General features: G+C 40.8%; 1 pseudogene; it reads right to left on the bottom strand.

Annotated features, from left to right (window-relative positions):
- Nucleotides 1-231: 231 nt before the first annotated feature.
- On the bottom strand, nucleotides 232-1984 carry LOC113614329 (cell division control protein 42 homolog pseudogene; annotated as a pseudogene).
- Nucleotides 1985-19258: the final 17274 nt, after the last annotated feature.

Raw genomic sequence — 19258 nt, 5'->3', positions numbered from 1 at the left:
CTTGGAAACTGCAACCAAGAAAAGTGTTAACAGGGATTTTATCAGCTTATGAAGAGTCTTCATAAGACCCTCCCCTGGAGTCTTATTAAACTAGAGAGCCTCACCTGGCTGCTCTAGGGTTCCTCATATGCAAAACAGAAATAAGGGGATTCCCCTGACTGGTCTCCATGTGGTTAAATGTTCTCCCCACCCCGACCCTACCCCACCCCACCCCCAGCTTCTTAATGAAGGTCTCTATCCTCGTAACTTGAAAGAGGATGTGAATCATCCCATAGACATCTGTCTTCTAGCACCACCCCTCGGATTTCCTCTATATACCAGGTCTTCAGCTATGTTTTAGAACACTGTATCATACACTCTTAAGCTGCACATCTATGCTCAGCATATTAAGACAATGATTGACAGGGAAAAATTGTTTTTTCATTACATACTCAATCCATTTGCTGTATTTCAAAAGGTGCAATACTTTTCTTCATTTATCAGTGAAAGAAGTTAGAAATTAACTTCAAAAAAAAAAATCAGCAAATGGCAAACAAATTTCCTTGAGAGTCAGTCACATATATAGTGCATCCTAGAAAAGAGGAGGGGCAAGACAGGTTCCACCCACTTTCATGAGTTTCATCAAATACTGGACCTACTCAAGGGTGGGGAGAAAAGGCAACTTTCATATAGGAGTATATTATTAAATGAGGCATTTACTATATTCCTTCCTAAGAGCACCAGGTGGGGAACACGTTTTCTAAACTAGATCTAGGAAGTGGGATGTGGAATCAATCCATCCTCCTCCCCTTAAGGGCTGTCCAATGGTTAATGAATTAAAAAAACATGACTAAATAAAAAATCCCACACACACTCCCCCACCCAGAAAAAGGAAAAAAAAAAAAAAAACCCAGAAACTAGATGTCCCAGATTACTCGCCAAAGTGGAACCCGGAAACGGCTTCAACAACCCAAATTAGTCTGCTACAGAGTCATCACAAGCATGCCTTGCTTTTAAACAAAAAATAATAATTTTTTTGAAACAACAAAATAAAAACTAGTACTGATCACTTTTCTGACAATACATTATTACTCAAAATTAACTAGTATTGAGAAGGGGAAGGGGGCCATAGCTATGGGCCTTGTCTCACACGAGTGCGTGTGGGTAGGTGCAGGGCATTTGTCATTATTACAAAAATGAATTTTAATTTTTAATCTTTAGTTTGATTTAAACATTGCTTTTAGTATGATGTGGACACCAGCTGTGCAGAAAGGGCTCTGGAGAGACGTTCGTAGCAGCACACACCTGCAGCTCTTCTTCAGCTCTGGAGGCTCCAGGGCAGCCAGGGTTGTTTCATCAAAACACATTCTTCAGGCCTTTCTGTGTAAGTGCAGAACACTCCACATACTTGACAGCCTTCAGGTCACAGGCCAGTTTTTCAGCAGTCTCTGGGGTGATAGGCTTCTGTTTATTCTTAGCAAGTTTCTCAGTAGAGGGGTCATCTCTGAGATCAATTTGGGTCCCAACAAGCAAGAAAGGGGTCTTTGGACAGTGTTATCTCAGGCACCCACTTTTCTTAACATTTTCGAATGAGGATGGAGAGACCACTGAAAAACAGACTAGAAATACATCTGTTTGTGGATAACTCAGCAGTCGTAATCTGTCATAATCCTCTTGCCCTGCAGTATCAAAAGGTCCAAGAGTACGAGGCTGTCCACCAGTCGTAATTGTGACTGCATAGTTGTCAAAAACAGTCGGTACATATGGACACTGCAGGTCTAACTCTTTATACTCCATGATCACTAAAATAATTCCAAAGCTTTTCGGAAAAAAAAACAAACGGAACTTGCTGCAAGAGCCTCCTTATCTCAATGACTGCATTTATCTTTGCCGTAAAAAAGCAAAACCAAAATTCCATTATAACACAGAGTCTCTTGATTTCAGAAGACTGTCTTTACAAAAGGCTCATAAACTGCTTATGGCCATGGGCGACTTCTGAGTGGGTGGACAGAATTAAGCCCATAGAGAGCTGAAAAAAATGTGTATCATCTTTAATTTCTTTCATCAGTGTCTTATATAGTTTTCTGCGTGCAGGTCTTTTGTCTCCCTGGGTAGGTTTATTCCTAGGCATTTTATTCTTTTTGTTGCAAATATCACTCATGATATACTAAAAGCAATGTTTAAATCAAACTAAAGATTAAAAAATTAAAATTCATTTTTGCAATAATGACAAATGCCCTGCACCTACCCACACGCACGCGTGTGAGACAAGGCCCATAGCTATGGCCCCCTTCCCCTTCTCAATACTAGTTAATTTTGAGTAATAGTGTATTGTCAGAAAAGTGATCAGTACTAGTTTTTATTTTGTTGTTTCAAAAAAATTATTTTTTGTTTGAAAGCAAGGCATGCTTGTGATGACTCTGTAACAGACTAATTTGGGTTGTTGAAGCTGTTCCCAGGTTCCACTTTGGCGAGTAATCTGGGACATCTAATTTTTGTTTTTTTTTTTTCCTTTTTCTGGGTGGGGGACTGTGTGGAGGATTTGTTTTTATTTAGTCATGTTTTTTTAATTCATTAACTATTGGACAACCCTGAAGGGGAGGAGGATGGATTGATTCCACATCCCACTTCCTAGATCTAGTTTAGAAAACGTGTTCCCCACCTGGTGCTCTTAGGAAGGAGTATAGTAAATGCCTCATTTAATAATAAGTCCGTGCGCCACAACTACTGAGCCTGAGCTCTAGAGCCCGAGAGCCACAACTACTGAAGCCCACGTGCCTAGAGCCCGTGCTCCACAACGAGAAGCCACTGCAATGAGAAACCCGCGCACCGCAAGGAAGAGCAGCCCCTACTCGCCGCAACTAGAGAAAGCCCGCGCACAGCAATGAAGACCCAACGCAGCCAAAAATAAATAAATTAATTAAAAAATAATAATAATGGGCTCTGGTTCCACTCAAGCTGGAGTAAGGACACTCCACACCATCTAAGACAGGATGAAAAGAGCACAGCCATTTTGGAAAAGGACTAGGGAATGGCCTTGGGCAAAACAGGCCTTGCAAGCTAAAGAACAAAGGCCCTGGAGGCCTGAGCCCCAGAGACAAAAACCAGGCTCCCGGGAATAGAAAATTAACTTTGTCTCTGTTGCACTAGCAAGTATACCTAGTTGCCATAAGACAAGAAGCTCAACTATAATTTTTTTTTTTTTTTTTTTTTTTGCGGTACGCGGGCCTCTCACTGTTGTGGCCTCTCCCGTTGCGGAGCACAGGCTCCGGACGCGCAGGCTCAGCGGCCATGGCTCACGGGCCCAGCCGCTCCGCGGCGTGTGGGATCTTCCCAGACCGGGGCATGAACCCGTGTCCCCTGCATTGGCAGGCGGACTCTCAACCACTGTGCCACCAGGGAAGCTCTCAACTATAAATTTTAACCTTATCTACTCCTGTGCTTTCTTGCAGAAAACTCTGAGGCACTCCTTTCCCCTCCCAGAAGCGCTCCCTATTCCCGATAGACACTGTGGAGCCATCTGCTGCTGATCAAAAAGTTTGAAGACTTCTCAAAACTATCAGTTATAATGAGAAAACCCTCCCTTTTGTTATAAAAGCAACTCGCCCCTTCTACTCCGGGAGCTGGCATTTTTTTCCTGCCTTCTCCCTTGTGCACAAGCTCTTTCTTTTAATAAAAAGCTTTGCTTGCCTAAGAGTCTTGTGGAAGCGATATTCATTTATATCTATGGTAATGCTATCCAAGAATCTAGAAAGGGCCCGGTAACACATCTCTCCCTGATTGTAACAAAAAGCCCTAGACAAACTCCATAAAGCAACTACCAGATGACTCCGAAAGGTGGATGAATTAGTTTTCTTTTGCTGCTTAAACAAATTATCACAAATTTAGTGGTTTAAAATAAGACAGATAAGTTCTCTTACGGTTCTAGAGGTCAGAAACGTAAAATGGGTCTGCAAGGCTGTGTTCCTTCCGGAGGCTCTAGAGAACCTTCTGTTTCCTTGTCTCCAGCTTCCAAAGGCTGCCTGCATTCCTTGACTCACAGCACGCCTAATCCTGCTTCTGTTACCACAGCTCCACCACCTCTGACTCTCTTGCCTGTTTCTTATAAGGGCCCTTGTGATTTCATTGGCCCACCCAGATAATCCAGGTTAATCTCATCACAAAATCATTAAGTTAATTAAGTTTGCAAAATCCCTTTTGCCAGGTAAGGTTATATAGTCACAGGTGCCAGGAATTTGAATATTGACATCTTTTTCTGTGGGGAGGCATTATTCTGCCTACTACAGTGAATAAAGAGCAGCAGGACTGGGTAAGGAACCCAGGTCTTAAATGATGACCTGGAAGAGAGTTCCTAGGTTTTCTTCTCTCTGTATATCTCAGCTCAAGCTCGAGGGTAGCCCGCAACTCAGGAGAGAGGGAGAGGGCACAGACACAGGGAGCTCTAGGAAAAGCCTGCTTTCTCCAGCCATGGGTGAAGTTGGGGGGGGGGGCGTGTATGGTGGGGCTGTCCTGCAGGACAGAGCACTTGGGACTTTTCCTACTCTATGTCAGGGGAGAACCAGCCATGAAGCAGCATCAGGAAATCTCCAAATTTCTAAACGTAAATGCTTTTTCAGAGTCCAGCATCAAATCAATCAAAAACAACACCGATAGATAAGAGAACACCACTGAGTCCTATAGCAATGGTCTTAGAGGACCAACATAAATTGTTGGGATATCACGGGTGGATAAAAATCGAGTTCTAAGAAGGCTCTTGGGAAATTAAAAACAAGAAAGAAAAGGAAAGACTCTTCAGGCTGAAAACAAGGATCAATCATGGAAAATACAGAACAATATCACTCATGAATTTCAGATACAGGCAGAAAATGAATATTTAACAATTATACAGAAGACAAAATAGAATTAGGCAGTAGCTGAATAAGATGCTGAAAACAGAACCCCTAGTCAGCTAAAGTCTTGCCCATTTCCTTAGAATTTTTCAAGAAAAATTTTCAAGTAACCAACAACTGCACAATTTCAGGCTCCTTTTGAAACAGGAGGGAAGGGGGCAGGGCACAACCCTTAAAGAATGACATAGCCGTTGAGGATATGACATAACTGGTTAGAACTAACTAGGTCCAAGATGGTGAAAGATTCGACTTCCAGTAGACCTTGAGCCTCATTATACGCTCATTGTAATACATTAGCTAAAAGACACACCCACAGCTGCCATGACAGTTGCAAGGCCAACCATAAAAGGGCAAAAAGTGGGCAGTGGCCCAATTCCTTGAAACCCCAACCCTTCTCCAGAATGGTTGGAATAATCCTCCCACTCACTAGCCTATGAAATTACCCAGCCCCTAAAAACTAACCACCCCGTATTTTGGAGGCTGTCGCTTTCTGAGATGGCCCACACTGTCTGTGGAATGTGTTTCTCCCAGGGTCACTCTTGCCTTTTGAGATGGACCACATTCTATGGAATGTGTATCTCTCTAAATAAATCTACTTACCTATCACTTTGCCACTGGCTGAATTCCTTCTAAGTTGAAATATAAAGAACCTGAGCTTCATTAAGTCCTGAGAACAGGTGTGTGATTTCAATTAAAAGACAGTGGGTTCAAGACCCAGTCTGGGTTTTGGCTGGGTTCAAGTCCCATCCAAGTTGTACGGTTTTACTTTCACGGTCATAAATCAAACCAGAGACCATTCCAAAAACCACTTCAACCAGTTATCTGTTCCAGGAAGGAGTAACACTTAACTGACTCAAAAGGAAATTTTAAAGGCATTTTGGAAGGTCAAGATATGACTTCAAACAATGACAAATGTGAGGGAATGATGTTCATTTGATGGAAATATTATTTCAGTATGAAAAGTCTAACTTAGAAAAAATAGCCCCCCAAAGTTAACTAGCAGGACACTGGCTGTTCCCTAACAAATAAGCTAAAATAGAGGTTTACTATCATACTTTCTATTGGCATGTCACTTTGCAATCTCCTGCCAAATCTGGCAGTGATTTTGTTTCACACATTGTTAAAAAAAAACTGATCCTCCCAAACCCTTGGTAATTTCTCCAAAACAGTGTTCTCATCACTGGCTCCACATTAGGACTTACTAGGGGTTTTAAAAAAGACCCAGGCCCAGGCCAATCCTAGGCCAATTGAGTAAGAACTTGTTGAGGGCTGAGCTGAGGCACTAGCATTTTCCATATCACCTCAGGTGATTCTAATGTGTAGCCTCGGTTGCGATCCACTGTCACAAAGGAGCCCCACTCCACCTGTGTGACTAGAGCCAACTCACGTCTTGTTTCAATTAAAATATACTGAAAAGTAACCCTGTCATCCCTTCCCCCCAAAATACCATATTTAGATTTTCCCCTTGTATTCTCATGGCTGCTTCATTTTAGATAAAGGCAACAAGAAAAATATTTTCCCAAAATAGTTCCCTTTCACAGTTTTGCAGTTTCTGGTTTGGGCACTGTCTTCACTAAGTAAGAACGGATTTGGGACTTCCCTGGCAGTCTAGTGGTTAAGACTCCGAGCTTCCACTGCAGGGGTATGGTCAAAAAAAAGGGCTTCCCTGGTGGCGCAGTGGTTGAGAGTCCGCCTGCCGATGCAGGGGACACGGGTTCGTGCCCCGGTCCCGGAAGATCCCACATGCCGCGGAGCGGCCGGGCCCGTGAGCCATGGCCGCTGAGCCTGCGTGTCCGGAGCCTGTGCTCCGCAACGGGAGAGGCCACAACAGTGAGAGGCCCGCGTACCGCCAAGAAAAAAAAAAAAAAAGGATTTGTCTTTGGCAAGAGAAAGGAGAGTGTTGATTAGTTCCCCTTCACTTACCTTCTATGTCCATCTCCAAAGATCCTCTGCCTCACGTAAGGATGCAAGCCTGTTGGTGTTTCCAGAATCATTTCTGTAGGGAAACCCAAGTAATAAGTAGGGGCTGCATCTGTCATCTTACTCTGCTAGACGAGAATCTCACTGAAACATAAAAGAAAAATAACTGCTCGTGTTGATAACGCCTTTTGATCATTCCCACTCATTGGCAGTCTTGCTATTTGAAAGTAGTCTCTTTCCTCTCTAAGCATCACGGTGGTGGTTACAGGGGGAGTGGAGGATGTTAGATGTCCATGCACCTTCTTTATTGACTGTTGAATAATTCTGGATGAACTTGTAAACCTGATTCACTCAGAAACTATGAAGATAACTTGATTCAAATCCCAAACTAATCCCCTGTGTCTTTGCTACATGATGAAATGAAAAGCTGCAAAGAGGCATCTGTAAAAGAGACAATGGTGCATAACATATTCAAAAGTTACACATGACTGTCTGTTAAGTTATATTAAGTTGATTAGTCTAATTTTATTATTTTTAATAATTTTTATTGGAGTATAGTTGATTTACAATGTTGTGTTAGTTTCAGGTGTACAGCAAAGTGAATCAGTTACACATATACATATATCCACTCTTTTTTAGATTCTTTTCCCATATAGGTCATTATAGAGTATTGAGTAGAGTTCCCTGTGCTATAATTAGATCCTTATTAGTTATCTATTTTATACGTGGTATTGTGTATGTATCGATCCCAACCTCCCAATTTATCCCTCACCCCTACTGATTAATCTAAATTTAATACTTTTCCTTCTCTTCAACCAAATCACGAATCAGAGGTTTTCAGTAATTCTCAGAGCAAGAAGAATTTCCATATTCAAAATGACATACTTGAAATGTTGGAAATGTTTAGACTATTAAGGGATTAACTAAATGAGCACTATTTGCTTGTTAAAGTGCATAATGTAAAATGAATATTACTTTCAAATATTCAAGTGAAAGACATAAAATGCTGAACATAATTACAGTCAAGTTCTGAAATCTATATTCATGGCAAAGAAAAGGTGACCTGAATAAACGGAAAGTTAGAACATGTTTCTGGAAGGGAAGACAAGTGTCAATTCTTCTAAAATTAAAATACAAACGCCATTCCAATCAGCGTGAATATCAGAATTTTTTAAAGGGTAAAATTATTTTAAAGCTTATATAGAAGAATAAATGTAACAAAATAAAACCAAGGAAAAATAAAAGAAAAATTCTGAGGGGAGTAATTTATCTTCCCAGATATTAAGACTTACTGTAAAACCTGCTGTACAGTATCTGCATAGGAGGAGACAAATTCATGGTAGAACAAAGAATGCAGAATTCAGAAACAGATTCAAGTAAATACAGAAACTTAATTTACAAGGGTGGTATTTCAATTTATTTTTAAACGAGTTGTATTACGTTAAATGGTTTTCCATCTGAAAAAAAACACCATAGCTCTACCTCCTACTATATATTTTTAAATTCCAGACGAAGATTACAGTTTTAAGTGTAAAAATAAAACAATAAAAAATATTAGAAGGCGGGCTTCCCTGGTGGCGCAGTGGTTGAGAGTCCACCTGCCGATGCAAGGGACACGGGTTCGTGCCCCAGTCCGGGAAGATCCCACATGCTGCGGAGCGGCTGGGCCCGTGAGCCATGGCCGCTGAGCCTGCGCGTCCGGAGCCTGTGCTCCGCAACGGGAGAGGCCACAACAGTGAGAGGCCCGCGTACCGCAAAACAAAAAAATAATAATAAATAAATAAGTATATATATATATATATATATTAGAAGAAAAGTTAAGACAGTAAATGGATAACCTTAGAATGTGAGTGTCATCCCTAAGCAAGACTCTAGTCCCAATAAAAGCTACATTACATCTCACCTGGATTACAGCAATAAACTCTTAACTACTCTGTTTGCATTCACTCAAGTTCCTCTATAATACATTCCCCAAGCAGGGTGATCTTTGGAAAACAAAATCTGTACAGGTAGACATGGTTGGACTTCTTGTAGCTATGTCCTCCTTTTTCATCCTTAAAGTTGTTTATATGTGCTTTTTCTCTTTTTTTGTTTTCTTGATCAACTTTTGGTCTTTGTTGGGTTTTTTAAATTGCGTCTGTTTTCTATTCCATTTATTGTTATTTCTTTCTTTATCCATTTTTTAGAAAAGGTTTTATTGCTATATTTGGACACCACACATATTTATAAGCTTTTCTTCTTTTCCAATGTAAACATGTAAGACTATAAATTTCCCTTATAGTACCACTTAACCTGAAAGTTTTGATATGCAGTATTGTCATTATTAAATTTCCATCATGATTTCTTTTCTTACTCATGATCATTTAGACATGTGTTTGTTAATTTCCAAACATATGGCATTTTCAAGATAGTTCTTTTTTTTTTAAATATTTATTTATTTGGCTGCGCCAGGTCTTAGTTGCGGCACATGGGATCTTTAGTTGTGGCACGCGGGATCTTTTTTAGTTGCAGCATGTGGCATCTTTAGTTGCGACCTGCAGAGTCTTAGTTGCAGCATGCAAGCAGGATCTAGTTCCCTGACCAGGGATCAAACCCAGGCCCCTGCATTGGGAGCTCAGAGTCTTAACCACTGGACCACCAGGGAAGTCCCCTCAAGATAGTTCTTACTGAAGAGTACATAAGTACCAGAAGTACAGAAATCATAGGTACATACTTCATTGAACTCCCACAAAATGAATTTACCCATGTACTCATTCTCAGAACAAGATAAAGAATATTATTAGTCCTGGATGCCCCCAGTATGTCCACTCCAAGTCATCACCTTCCCCGAAGCTAACTAATCATCCTTACTTCTATTACCATCAGTCAGTTCTGTCCATTGGGGGATTTTATATATATATATAAAAAAATACAGAATGTTCTTTTTTGTATCTAGTATCTTTCATTCTTCCCCATAGTTGTGAGATTCATCCATTTTGTTGCAAGTATATACAACTTTTGATGGACATTTGGGCTATTTTCAGTGTTTGATTCTGATGAATAATGCTATTACTGACATTTTGTAGGAATTTCTTTTGGGAATGGAATTGTGTGTTATAGCTATGCCTATGTTCAGCTTTAGTAGATACTACCAAGTTTCCAGTGTGGTTGTACTGAGATACATGACCACCAGTAGAGAAAAAGAGTTTTTGGTACTCCACATCATGGCCAACACTTAGCAAGATCAGTTTTCCTAGTGCTAGGATTTGGGGAGTACAGAGGAGGCTTCTCATTGTGTCTTAAATGTGCATTTCCCTGAAGAACTAATGAGCGAAGCACCTTTTCATATGTTTATCGGCAACTCAGAAATCCTTTTTTATGAAGTATCTGTTCAAGCCTTTTGCCCACTTTTAAAAGTTGAGATGTCTGTATTTCTCTCACTGATAAACTGAATATCAGTCCTTTGTTCAATATATGTGTTGAAAATTTTCTTCTTATATTATGTGTCTTGCCTTTTCACTCTATTAATGTTATGTTTTCATGATTAAAGGTGTTTAGATACGGAGCAACAAAACTAATACACTGGCAATGGGGAGTGAATATTAGAACAACAACTTTGGAATATAGTATGGTATTACCTTGTAAAGTTGAAGATAATCACCATCACCCAGTTTCTTTCCTTCCAGGCATCTGGCCTAGAGAATCTCTGGCACAAATGCACACAGAAATTGGATAGCAATACTATAAAAAGGTAAAAATGACAAATGTCCATTGACAGTAAAATAAACAAATTCTAGTATATACACACAATGGAACACTATATACAGCATCAAAAATTAAATAGAATACATCTACTTGGATGAATCACAAAATTATAATGTTAAGTATAAAAATCGATTCTCAGAAGTCTACATGCAAACTACACAAATACATTTGAAACTACACAAATGCCGAAGTCATACAAAGTTTGACAATATATTGTTTAGGAACACATCTATATTCAGAAATATTATAATGAAATTATTAACACAAAGGAATGATAATACAGTTTAAAATAATGGTTAGCCTTCATTCAATGGAACTGGGAAGGCACCCACAGCAGTCCTGAAGTTTGGGCAGTGTTCTAGTTCTTAAGCAGGGTGATGGGATACACAGGAGTGTCATTCATTAATATATTTATACTATATAAGTGTAACATCTATGTAAGACTATTTCATAGTAAAAGGCTTTTAATATTATGCAGCCATCAAAGTGATATTTTTGGAAGACTTTGAAATATCATGGAAATTACCAAGAGCACCATATATGCTTTTGTATGCATAGCATATCTCTGGGAGGCTACATGAGAAAGTGGTAACAATAGTCGTTTTAGATACATTATATGGAAAGGCTCCATTAGCCCTTCGAGACCCACTTTTCACCTTTCTCCATCCTGCTCTGTATCCCAGACTCTTTAAAGACTGCCTCCACTGGCTCCCTTGCTCTAGAACTTCCAGGCGAGTTCAACCAATTGGAGGCACCAGGGAGAAGGGTGAGATTTAAGTATTTATTCCTTCAGCTCCTTCCCTGCCTATGATGTCTTCCCTGCCAGGATGTCTATATGTCTAAGAAAGGCCACAGCACCGTTGCCTTGGCCTTTGTATTAGTCAGCGTCCTCCAGAGAAACAGAACCAATAGGATGTGTGTGTGTGACAAAGAGAGAGACGAATAGAGATTTATTATAAGGAATTGGCTCACATGATTATGGGGCTGAGAAGTCCCAAGATTTGCAGGGTGAGTTGGCAAGCTGGAGACCCAGAAGAGTTCCAGTGTGAGTCCGAAGGCTTGAGAACAAGGAGAGCCCATGAAGTAAGTTCCAGTCCAAAAGCCAATAGGCTCAAGACCCAGGAAGAGCTGATGTGTTAGGCCGAGTCCAAGCCCAGAAAAGACTTGTCCCAGCTCAGCAGTCAAACGGGAGGAGTTCCCTCTTACTCAGCCCCTTTATTCTACTCAGGTCTTCAACAGATTGGATGACGCCCACCCACATCAGGGAGGCCAAATGTCTGGCTATCCTATGGCCCAGTCACTCTCTCCTATACCTGTAGCTGCTCTCTGGGTCTCCTCCCTCTTGCTCATTCAAGTCTAGAATATTACTTCACTGAACCTTGTTTTCCTTAACCCATGCTATTGGAAATAGTCCCTTAAGGAACCATTCCTCAATTATCCTATTTGAATATACCATCTCTCTCCTGCTAGGCCCCTGACTGATACTCGTATTTTTAAAAATTACTACCTGTGGTCAAAATTCCTAACATATAATAGATTCTGTGGGCTTATTGGTAAAGAGTCTTTTCAAACACATTGCAATCACAGGCCAGCCGAGTGGTTCAGAAGGCCTTTGACGGCCAGTCTCTCTCTCTCTGGCCTTCCACTCTGAATTCCCAAGTGAAACCAAGGGCCAGAAGAAACCTCAAATGCTAACACCTCGACAGCGCTTACTGTCCACAGTATCGGACCCAGGATCTTTCAACTACGGTCTGGCCTTATCTCCTCCTCCAGGACACAGCTGGCCGCTGACAAGCAGTCCAATGTGAAATTTAAAATTCAAAATGTGAAACACAGAATAATGAAGCCATCTGGTTCATATTATGTTGTCCAACAATTATACGTAATGTGAGCTATAAATACAACAAGCAAAAGGAAGCAAACAAGAGACCATTAATCAATACAGACAATTTGCATGAGATATGATGACACAAGTGTATTTACACAAACACAGAAAATCCTTTTTCGGGAGAACCTTTACAAATGGTGCATTAAAGCAGGTCTACATTGAAAAATATGACCTGCTAATGCCCTTCAGTCATATAACTTCTCTGAAGTCAACAAAATCTGCATGGGAATTTCACACAGAGAACCTTGATGTTGACGTTTAACAACCCACAGAGTCATATATGAAAGGTAAGAGGACCAGTCTTGGTTCAGAATACAGAAAAACTTAAGAGTTACAGCATAAGGACAACTTAGTGGCCTTCAGTCGAAGAAATTAGTAACACTTGTCATCAGCCCCACTCATAAAACCTGTAGGAACTTGAGTGAGAAAATAACCACAATAGTTTCGATTTGGATCTATATAGTCAACAGTCTCCTCATCTCTCTGACTATCCCATAGTCAGCTCAAACTCAGTATATCTCAAACTGAACAAATGCTCCTTCCTTCCCAATCTGGAACTTCTCTTATACCCTAGGCTTCTAACATGAGCAACTGAACAGATAACAATGTAATCTGTGGAGAGAGAAAACACATTGAAATCACATGGTTGATTTCTCAAAAGAAGAGGGAGTGTAGAAGAATGGATTATTTGTTCTCAATTCTTCCTTCCTTCCCTTCCTTTACCAGGGTTTACTGTGGGCAGAGAATAAGTCCCAACCCTCGCTGATTTAGCCAATGGCATTACAGCAGATGCTTTAGTTGTGTTCGCAGGGTTTGGCTTGGCCTCTTTTGCACTTCTGCCACTGGCCATGAGAACAGGCCTTGAGCAGCCGCTGGGGATATATGGAGCAGACCAGAAACCAACCAGCCAGAAGCCAAGTGCTGCAAAGCCACAACTACTTGCAGACCCATGAGTAAGAAATAAGTGCTTGTTTCTGTGAGCCATTGAGATTTGGGGGTGTTAGTTGTTATGTCGCTTTATCACACCAGAAACCTGACTACAGGTTTCTTCACTGGGAAGACAAAACAACAAGTGTATATACCACAGTCTATCCTTGGTAGTTTATTGTGCGTATACACACACACACACACACACACACACACACACACACGCCTTTGTTCCTATGCATATTTTTAAATGCTACCACCTACTACAACTAATCCAAATACAACCAAAAATGAACTGACCCCCTTCCCAATATGAGGCAACTCAAAATCAGTCTCCCCATCCAGCTTCCAAGGCAAGTATCACTTGGTGATGTCCATGACTCAAGCAGGATGAGATGTGACGTCTCATGGTCTTGCAACTTGTGGCCTGAATGATATCCGTTATACAACATGAGCAGGGAGGGACCAAAAATGTTCAATAAAAAGGAAAAAAGAAAAGCAACATGTCGAGCATGGACATGATCCTCCTGGAACGTCCTTAGAGTCTCCTTGTCAATTCACCTCCCTGGCCGTGGAGAGAGGTCCTTGATCAACTCAGGTTGTGTCCTCTGGATTTCCTTCACCCAGTGTCTTCCAAGACCCCACCTGAGCAAAGTGGCGGGAGGGTTCCCCTGCCGCACACGACACCATCTTAGCAGACTGCTTCCTAAGGGAGCATGACCGACAGACGCTTGGTACGTCGGATCATCAGCCAGGGTATATGCTTTCTTAATGATGCTGTACACCAAAGCTTAGTGCTTTCTGGAAGCACCTTGAGAAAGGCAGAAAAGTAGCCCACCCTGGGAAACATCCAGACATTTTACACGTAAGGTGCACAGTCCCAGGAAAAAAAAATGAAGCAAAGTCTGATCAGCAGTTTTGCTGCCCTTTATTATAAAAAACAGGGCAGGCTCTGCCATTCTCAATCAGTTTCACATTCTAGGGTCTGTTCCTTGCAAAAATCCCTTCAGTATGTACAAATTTATGACTTAGTTTTCTTTTGGTTGTAAGCAAACAGAAACCAATGCTGGCAATAAGCACAAAGCGAGGGAGTGGGCTGTGGGAGAATTCATCGGAAGGACACACACTCAAAAGCAAGCTGAACGACCAAGCTGTGGAAGGCAGAAACCAGGGCCTCAGCAACCAGAGTCCACGGACCTTTCGTTCAGGCCTGTGGGATCAGCAAGGTCACAGGGAGTGCCCAACCTAAACACGTCTCCTGGAGCTCAAGGAACAGCCACTTTGGGAGCTGATGAAAATGTTCTAAAATGGATCATGGTGATGGTTGCACAACACTGTGAGTATACTAAAAAGCAATGAATGCTTTTTAAGTGGGTAAATTGTATGATGTGTGAATAAATAATAAAGCTAGTATAGATATAGATAGATTTTTTTTTAAGTCAGGAAATCAGAGAAACAAAAACAAAGATTAAGAAGAGGCAATGCACGAAGGTGGAAGTCAGAATGCTAACATCACCAGCAATCAGAGAAATGTCAAAACAACAAGATACCACTTTGCACCCATCAGACAGAGAAAAATTAGAAAGGTGGGTAATACTTAGCAGGTGGGGGTGGGGGACCTGGCCCATGCCTGACCTGCTGATGGAAATGTGGACAGGCTGCTGCAGCCACTTTCCAGAAAAGCAACCTGGCTGCCTGTGTCTCAGTTAAGTGTGCCTGTTTCCTATGGCCCAGCAATTCTGCTCCTGGATCTGTGTACTCCAGAGAAACTCGCAGATAGCTCCACTAGGGCACAAGTTCAAAGATAACCTTTGCAGCACTGTTTGTGGTAGCAGGAAAGTGGATGCAACTCAAGAAATACAAAAGGAAACGTAATGAATGCAGACTGAGGAATACTACGCAGCAACCCAAAGCAACGAACTAAACGTACAAATGGCAGTGGGGATAGACTTTAAAATCATGGTGCTGAAAGATAGCAGTAAGAAAACAGAATAAGAATTGTAGCACAATGCCATTTATAGAAATGAGACATAAACACGTGCCTAAAACAACACTGTCAATGTTTCAGGGATTTGTACCTTTTCAAGAACATGGTGGGGAGAGGGGATACCAAAAAAAAAAAAAAAAAAAATCAGGGGCCTTGGACTGACCACAGAGGATAGCGAGCCGTGAATGGAGATTCATGATGAACTAAGCTCTCTGTCAGAGATCTTTTTTAATTAAATAAACAAAAGTCAAATGTTTCACTGACTCGTTCCAGATGACTCTTTAAAAATAAAGGAAATTAGAACAAGGAAAAAATTCACCTATATTTCCCATCACCCAAAGATAACCATTGTTAATATTCCCAATGTTTTCTCAAAGAATTGCTTCTTTTAAAGTGATTTCATACAGCTATTTTATATATTAACAATTTATACTTTTCCTACTTTTCATGCAGCTCTATTACGCATAAGTGATTTATAATTTTACCACTTTGATTACTACCATAAAATAGGATTTCCAATGCTTAAATAAGGTACGGCAAATGTGCTTTACAAGTTTTCAACAGCCAGATTTGCTGCCTTGCATAATAAGGTCACTATTAGGTATGTCTCTTAAGGGAAAAAAGAGATATAAAAAAAAAAAGACATTTTCAGTTACATGATGAGTATATGCCACCATATTTACCTACTTTGCTATTTTCTTTGCACATCAAATGACTTAGCGCTAAAGAAAACCTCAGGTGTGGACAATAAATAAATTATCTTGATTTGGTTGTCAATTTGTAGGCACTCCACATTTTCTCACAGCTGTGGAATCCCACCAAAGGGAGTTTTGCCTTCACAATAAACCTTATTTCTGGGGTTTAAATTCTAAGTGATTTAACCCCTGAAGTACTATCGTAGTTGCCTTGCTGACTTTCTATGAGCGGCATAAGAGCGAAGTTGCAATCAAGGAGTCAAAGAAAATAAGACAAAAAATAAACAGACCTGGGCTTCCCTGGTGGCGCAGTGGTTGAGAGTCCGCCTGCCGATGCAGGGGACACGGGTTCGTGCCCCAGTCCGGGAAGATCCCACATGCCGCGGAGCGGCTGGGCCCATGAGCCATGGCCGCTGAGCCTGCGCGTCCGGAGCCTGTGCTCCGCAACGGGAGAGGCCACAACAGTGAGAGGCCCGCATACCAAAAAAAAATAAAAAATAAAAATAAATAAACAAACAGACCTCAAGAGTTTTCCTGACTTGTACTGTATTTCCATTTGGTATACTAGGTAACATGTTACTTTTCCTTTGACGCTCTTTCTCAATGCTTTCTGCCTGGGACCAGAATTGAGATTAAACTGGGCTTTTCTATAAGACCAGAAACATATCAAGAGCGAATAACTACCATTCCCAAACTAGCCAATCCACATTGTATGGCTCCCAATTAAACACAGACAAAATGGGTGTCGGAAAATGCTACCACACGCTGATTGAGAGGTAGTTCGCCAGGGCTGCCACCTTGGCCAGGCCCTTTACCCTTGTCTAGACCAGCGGTATTCTGTGTGAGAATTCAGCCCCATTTCTCTTACACAGAAAAGTAGTACTTCTCCATGAAGGGGCTTTGGCTGTTTGGTGAATCCCAGCTTTGCATGATACAAACTGGAAGTTCAGGTTAGTCTTGACCTCAATTTCCTCTGGCTCATAAAGGTGGAAGTAACATTATACATACATTTTTACTAAGGATTATTCTGGACACCAAGCTTCTTGTTTCTGTGTGGCCAGCCACAGAGTCTGGCATATCACAGAGAACCACTGCTGAGCACTGGAAATGTGGCTAGTCTGCACTGAAACATGCTGTCGAGATCAACAGACCCAGAGTATATGCTAAATTTAAAACAAATGCCCAATAAACATAAATCTCACTGCTAAATTAAGCAAGACATCATTTATGCAGCCACTTGAAAAATTTTCTAGTCCAAAATCATCGTTTTCCTTTGTTAACTGCCATTTTAAAACTTTGATTGGGTCAATAGCATTAGGGGTTCCCTTCCCTCGACAGGCTTCCTAGCTTGCTTTCATTCTGTTTTAGATTAGAAAAGAATTGTACTAAGATGCAATTATTTATTATCAAGCTAGAAACAGACATGAATCATGAGAGCCATGGAAAGGGATTCTAGTGCAATTTATAAATTTAATAAATTTCCAACTGCAGAGTATGACTGCATTTCCAAATGTTCATCATTCAACAGCTGAAAGTCCCATTATTGTTATTATAAAACCCCTTCACAAAACATGTCACAATCCCATAAATCTACCCAACTCTACCCTAGGTTGGAGGAAATCATCCTTGTGCATGTTCACATGTGTGTACAGCTTCTCTGAGTAAAGCAGAAAGCCTCACATACATGTCATCACCTCCCAAGTAATATGCCATGACACGACTCTATCCCTCCATTAAAGAACTCTTGAAAGACTCAGACGTTACTCACGTGTAAATCTCTTCCTATCTGCCCTAACATCACACTGAATTATCTGAATATCTTAACATAGGGCTTGAAGTCTACTGTCTAGCACCCTACTGGCAAAGTTGACTCAAAAAAATGTTTGATGGATTGAATTATCCATGTGTCTCAAACTTTCTTTCTTAAGAACTCCATTTTCTTCAGTCCTAACGATTAAAAGGGCCAAATTTGCTGATCAACAGTAGCTTCCACCCGAAGCTTTGACAGGGGGGTCTGGCTATTTTCTAACCTATACCCAAATCAAGGGCAAAATGTAGAAGTACAACACTGGCAATCAGTAGATTTTGCTGTAAATGTTTATTTTCCTTTGAATGCAGAAAATACTCATTACTTACAAGTATTATTAAGGGGAATCTGAAAGAACCTGCCAAGTAAATTTCCCCTACGATGGTCCTGGGTAGAGAGTGGAAAACGCTAGAAAAGCAAAACCAACTAACCTGGGACTTCCCTGGTGGTCCAGTGGGTAAGACTCCGCCCTACCAATGCAGGGCGCCCAGGTTCGATCCCTGGTTGGGGAACTAGATTCCGCCTGCCGCAACTAAAAGAATCTCCCATGCCGCAACTAAGATCCAGTGCAGCCAAAATAAATAAATATTAAAAAAACAACAACAACAACTAACCTGCATTTTTCCTCTCTTTAAGAACACTATTCAGTATCTGGAGACTTCTAAGGAAGAGAGAAGCAAGACTTCCTCAAAAAACGGAGGCAGGGGTAGGACTCGGGTACCTGGGGAGCCATCAGAAGAAACCAGCCAGATGACCAACTGCCAAACCCAACAGCAAGCCTCACACGTGGCTATACTATACTGGTTTCACCCCAAACACAAAACTATGCATAACTAAATAGGAGATGCTTTATGATTTTAATATGTGTACTTGTTCTCTCTGAATTACACCCAGGGATTCCACCATGAGCAAGTGGTGGATGGGAACGTCCCCTTTATACAGCATCTAGAGCTGTGCTATCCAATACCAAAGCTACTCCTACATGTGGCTACTGAGCACGTGAAATGTGGCTAGTCTGAATTAAGATGTGCTTGTAAATGTAAAATCCACACCAAATTCCAAAGACTTCACATAGCAAAAAAGTATAAAATATCTCATTAACAATTTTATATTGACTGCATGTTGAAATTATATATTACTTATATATTGTACTAAAATATATTACTAAAATTACTTTCACCGGTTCCGTTTCACTTTAATATGGCTACTAGAAATTTTCAAATGTGGCTCATTTTTTGGACAGCACTGGCTAATATTTGCTTTATGTATTTATGTGCTCCTATGTTGGGTTCATATATATTTACAATTGTTATATCTTCTTGCTGGATTTATCCATTTATCATTACAAAATGTCTTTCTTTTAAAGTCGATTTTGTCTGATAGAAGTATTGCTGCTCCAGCTTTCTTTTCATTTCCATGAAA

Source organism: Aethalodelphis obliquidens, unplaced genomic scaffold (assembly GCF_003676395.1).
Source record: "Aethalodelphis obliquidens isolate GAN/ISIS:26980383/991018 unplaced genomic scaffold, ASM367639v1 scaffold94, whole genome shotgun sequence".
Lineage (NCBI taxonomy): Eukaryota > Metazoa > Chordata > Mammalia > Artiodactyla > Delphinidae > Aethalodelphis > Aethalodelphis obliquidens.
Note: the sequence above shows the minus strand (reverse complement) of the source record. Positions and strands in the feature narration are given on the sequence as shown.